Source organism: Poecilia formosa, unplaced genomic scaffold, assembly GCF_000485575.1.
Source record: "Poecilia formosa unplaced genomic scaffold, Poecilia_formosa-5.1.2 Scaffold455, whole genome shotgun sequence".
Taxonomy (NCBI): domain Eukaryota; kingdom Metazoa; phylum Chordata; class Actinopteri; order Cyprinodontiformes; family Poeciliidae; genus Poecilia; species Poecilia formosa.
In genome coordinates, this window is record NW_006800394.1 from 248,235 (window position 1) to 254,234 (window position 6,000).

Genomic DNA, 6,000 nt, shown 5'->3' on the forward strand with positions numbered 1-6,000 from the left:
AGAGAATGAAAGAGGAAAGGAAACCTGAACTGGAGATAGAAATAAATACGAATCCAACTAAACAAATTCAAATCAGAAACAATGAGATGAACTGAATTAATACAGGTAATAAAATAAAATGGCAAAACAAAAAAATAAAGAAATGATCAAAGGAGAAAATAACTGAAGGACTACAGAGTTACAACAAAATTTCCAATAAAAATACATTTTCTGGTTTAATGAAAATCATTTAATATTTAGAAAATCAGTAACAGTTTCCGACATGCCCTCTAGATGGCACTAAAAACCTTCACATTCACTGTTTACACAGCCCAGTTCTGTTCAGTCCGCTTTAATCCAACTAAAGTCCGTTTGTCTAGTCAAAGTCCAGTCCAGTTGACCTCTGACCTCTGGTCCTCCAAACCTCGTCTGGGTTCGGTTAAAGTGAACTCTGGTTCAGTTTGAATGTGAACGCCAAGCGGACCAGAGACCGCTCCAAAAGCAGGAAGTGGACTACAGTGCAGGGCATTCTGGGTAAATCCAACCAAAGCTAATGTGTTAGCCTAGCGCTAGCAGCAGAAATGGCTCCTGGTCTTTAGCCTAAAGAGAAATCCTCCAACCGCTAAAATCCTCCATCTTGTTTCCATCTGGTGAAGAAGGAAGTTGCTCTCAGCGTCTTCAGAGGTTTTTGTGTCGTTTCCCTCAGTGGTTCTTGGTGCAGCGCCCCCACAGGCCAGGAGGGGAACAGGTTGGTTTGACTCAGAGCCACAGCAGCTGGAGGTGGAGCAGATGTTCTGGTTCCAGTAGAACCGGGTCGACCGGACCGAAGGAGGAAAATTCTCCAAGAATCATCAATGTTTCCTTTTTCACTCGCCAACGTCCTCTAAGAGGGCAGAACGATGTCTTTACTGCTAATGGAGCTTTTAGCTGAAAGAATCACAACTGTAGATTATTACAGAAAACAAGTCAGAACGGATGTTTAAATGATGTTCTACCTGGGACTCATCCATTCTGCATCAGACTGACTCCTCTCCTCTGCTCTGCTTTCTGTCTGATTCGGCTGCAGGCTGTGGACCTGATGCTATCACATTCCTGATTCTTTGCCCTCCAGTTTCTGGCTTTGCAAGAATCTCTGACAGTCTCAACTATCGATCTCAGCGTAAAAAAAGGAAACGCCTTAAAATGCACGCCTGTTGTTGGATTTACGGCCCAGTTCTTGCTCAGCTTGATAACAGACTCTTGACCTTAGCCAGCGGGTTGCAAGGAGGAAAAGTAAGAGTGAGGAAAAAGAGCAGTCTCCCTGGTGATTTAGGCCTTTTAGCTGTCCTGCTGAACCCAGCGGGTTATCCTCTGGACAATAGGAAGGGAAAAGCATGAATGTTTTGACTGCAAATGGCAAGAGGGCTGAAGCGTTAAGGTCAAACCTCTTAGTGTTTCTTCTATAAATCTGGAGAGACTGAAGAGCAATTAAAATGCAGTGTGACAGTTTGGAGAAAGCAGGATGAAAACACCACACTTATGAATAATTCACAACGTATTTCAAGCGTACAGAAAAGTAAAGCCGGCTAGCGTTCGGCGGAGCCAGCAACGTTTGAGCCGATTACAGAACAAAAGGCAGAACGCAGACGACGATTCCCATCAGGTCAGGAGACGAACAGCAACACAAACATCCGCAGGCAAACGGCCGCCTGGAGACGGAAATGTGTAAGTTCTCCTCCGAGACAAAGGAGAGCCTGTAATTATAATCCTGTTCCTCTGCTGAAATGAAGTGAGTTAAGGAAAAAATCAATGGCTGTCCGGATAGAGAGATGAAAATGAAGGTGCAGAAATCAATGGTATCGATGCAATCTGTGAGAGTAAGTGTTGGTCTGCTTGTTTGTCGGAGAAGAACTGAATGAAATCTTTAAAGCTAAAACAGCAGAGAGTCTTCCAGCTCCAGACTGAGATCTGAGGAATAAATGACGTTCAGCGTCACAGCGGGACAAAAAACACATTAAACATAAAAACTAATATTCCTGATTAATCCGTCTGCTCTGTAATTTAATTTCACAGGTGTGAACTAGAGTTTGATTGTTATTTGACCTTTATATATGCCAATCATTTGTTCACTCAGGGTTGAGTTGGATCATTTCCTGGTACTTATTTCATGTTGCTGTGTGGATCAGATTCTGACTCATTGCTAAACCAGCAGCGCTGCTTTGAGTCAGGCTGGATGGATAATTCAGCACTCTGCTGCTTCCCTCCCCTTGTGCCTGTTCTCAGTCTCACTCTGTGCCAAAGAAAAGGAAGGTCTTATGATTTCATCTTTGTGAATATATTTATTACGTAGTTCCTGGTCAGATCTGTCCCGTTGTAACCATCCAGTCTATCTGTTCACAACCTGCAGCCTCCAAAGAACCCGGATGTTCTCATTTCCCACCAGCAGGGGGAGCAGTTCAGTGCATCAGGGGGACTTTGTTTTTCCTGAAATATCTGGATTTTATTGTCTGTGAGGATTCTGACTCCATGTTCAGCCTAAGACGTCCAGCCAGCTGGTCTCTACTAACCCACAGCATCACCACACCTCCACCTTGCTTGTTTGAGTGGAGTCAAAGTGAAGCTCAGCCCTAATTGCTGCTTTTTCTAAGTTTCCTAAGTGTCTGAAAGCTCGATGCTCTGCAGGGAGTTTTTCCAGAGACGTATCAACGAGTCTGAATGGATTTCTCCATTAATCTTGATTAAGCAACAACATCTGTGCAGCTTTCAGCATCAAAGTGGCATTGAGTTGCGGCCTTGGACTGAGCTGTTCAGCAGCAGCTCTTCTCTAAAGCATCATGGCTGCTTTCATCGCTCTGACCCCAGATAGATTGCTCTTATTTCCCAGGGTTCACCGGGCCTGACCCTCCTGATTTCTGAGATTAGATGTCAGAGTCTCTGTGGTGAAGCGGAGTCATAACTTGCTGTACGTCTGAAGGCCCTTCCACTCCGTTCCACAGCGGACATCATTACAGTTTATTGCCTGGAAGAGACATAAAGCAAAGACGGTTGATCAAAACTGAAAGGTTTAGTCCTGTGAAATGTTCTTTTGCCATATCAGTGAAGAAAGAGCAGAATTGCTCTTCATCTTTAAAAAAATCTAATAAAATATCCTTTTTCCTCTGAGTCTAAGCTCATGAGTTGGTGCAGCTGTGCAGAAAAAGCAGAATCACACTCCAACAGCCTGACGCGATCCGAGACGACAAGTTGAAAATTTGATATTCTCAGCACAGGTTCAAGCGTCTACTGCAATTCTCCTTTAATTTCTGCTCCAGCAGCTTCATTTTCACAGAGCTGGTTAGAAAACTGAGCTGAGTTCAAATGCATAAAAATAATAAAAAAATGGAATCTGTTTAAATACTTTAATTCAGAACAAACAAAATCTAGTCAGAATGATGCCAGAGAGAAATCCTCTCCGTAAAGCTCTGACCCAGATTGGCGCCGTCTGGCCCTACAGAGTCAGAACACAAACTTTCTGCTCCAAAATCCTTTTATTTTCCTCTAAAAGTGAAAGTTGATGTGATGTAACTGAGGACAGAGAAAGTCGAGCGTCTCTTTAACACAGGAAGATGTTACATCTTCATGACGATGAGTGTTTGCATTTCAGTTCCAGCCTTTTGAATGAGCTTCAGATGCTTTTCACCAGCAGAGGATCCTCACGGCCAGATTACAGGGCTCTTCAGAATAAAAGCACCAGGAACATTACAGAAAACATCTTCTTTCTCTCTGATGGACTCTGATGGAGTTGAGCATTAAAGCCTGAGCAGAGACGTAGCAACGGCTATTTTTAGATGCAGAGTTTCATCACCGCTGCTCTGCAGACGTCCAGCTATGATGAAATCAATCCCACAAACCGGATCAGAGAGAAACTCCACATTTCTGCTCCTCGTTTTCTCCAGAGGAAGGCCGAGAGAAAACACGGACTCATTAGGAAACCTGTCATTATTCATCTGTGGTGTGAAACTCTGACTGGACACATGCTGGACGTAAATATTCTTTAATTTTCTGTAGCTGTTGTCTTCTTCTGTGGTTTTTAATCATCCTTTGGATTCTGCAAAGTTTCCCAGGTTGTGAAATATTTAAATGTATTTTATCAATGTGAGGATTTCCTGATGGTTTCTGGACAGACAAACACCCCCCCACCCCCCATGGGTTTACTGGTCGGTTTGCTCTCTGTGGGTTTACTGGTCGGTTTGCTCTCTGTGGGTTTACTGGTCGGTTTGCTCTCTGTGGGTTTACTGGTNTGGGTTTACTGGTCGGTTTGCTCTCTGTGGGTTTACTGGTCGGTTTGCTCTCTGTGGGTTTACTGGTCGGTTTGCTCTCTGTGGGTTTACTGGTTGGTTTGCTCTCTGTGGGTTTACTGGTTGGTTTGCTCTCTGTGGGTTTACTGGTCAGTTTGCTCTCTGTGGGTTTACTGGTCTTTCTCTGCTGGTTTCCACTGGGAGCAGCAGATCCTCCCAGCAGGAACCTGCGGCTCTGCAGCAGCGTGCTGCTCTCTGTTTTCACCCAATTATCAGACTGGAGGAACAAATCTGTCAGACATGAGACGGGGCTGCAGTATTGATCTGTTGATTCGGTCCCACAGCATCACCCCGCCTCCCCTGTGCTGCTCCTCTCCACCTGCTACACGCCGCAGCAGGGGAGGAAGCAGAAAATCACAGCAGTGACCTGGGAATGCTGGGAGAATCCCAGATCTGCTCCTGAACTTACAGATGTTTCAGTTCTGAAACACGGACGATGCTTGAAGATGAGAAACTCTTCAGCTCCTGCAGACAGACTGAGACTTATTAACATTGTGTTATTAGTAATAACGGCCTGTTTATGGCCGATCTTTGTTACAGAAGATGGAAAATAAAATCCTCCATTACATTCAGAATTCAGATTTTTTTCTCATAATTTATATTTTTTTAGATTCTGATTTTAATCTTTTGATATCATAAATCTGAGGAAAAATTCTGAATTTAATGTTAGAATTATATTTTATTTCTTTAATCTTCTTCCTTAACCAAACAGCCAGATATAAACAGAGAAACAAATCTCTTAGAAAATTAAAGACAGATTCATGAAAAGCTCAGAGATTAGAAAATCCCTCCTGATATTTGAGCCTCCATCTCCAAGATTACAGATGAAGCCAGAAGTTTACATACACTAAACTAAAAGATGTGTGCGTCTGCCTGAAGCTCAATCAGAACAAACTTCTGCTGTTTCAGGTCAAGAATCAACTTATTTTTATTTGTTCAAGTTCAATTTATTTCACAGATGACCTGTTTCATATTTTACAGAGAGAGCTTTGATCTGCAGAAAATGTTTTTTAAATAAAAGTTACATCTTTAAAGAGACGTTTATCATTCTGAATGTAAACGTCTGATTTTAATGTTACATGTTGAAAACAATGTTTTCAAACCCGGATACAATTAAAATGAAAGGTTCCTGTCACACACACACACACACACACACACACACACACACACACACACACACACACGCTGAATTTTTATTATTAAGAAGATAAAAGAAGATGAGTTGCTGTGGAGCTTTATTGATATTTTCCCAGGAGTTAACGAGGCTTTGTGAGAGGCTTCATTTGGCCAAAATGTATTTGCCTTTAATCCACGGCCTTGAAAACCCACTAGGGTCTGAGTTGTTAGAGCTTCTTAGTTCTGGTGGCTTTAACTGCAGCGTCCGGTTCCTCTGAATCCGGACCTGAACCGTCCAGCCCAGTCAGCATTCTGCAGCTTATCAGGCCTAATCCTGCCAGCTTCCTGTGTTTCTGTCATCAAACAGGATTAGACCAACACCTGGATGGACCTGACTTTACCAAGACGTATCAAACTGTAACGTCTGAACAGCGATAAACTGCAGCTGCCTGAGGACTGATGGATCCCCTGAGGTTTCATAAATCTATAACATGGTGACCACACACACACACATCTACACACACACACACACACATCTACACACACACACACATCTACACACACACACACACATCTACACGCACGCACA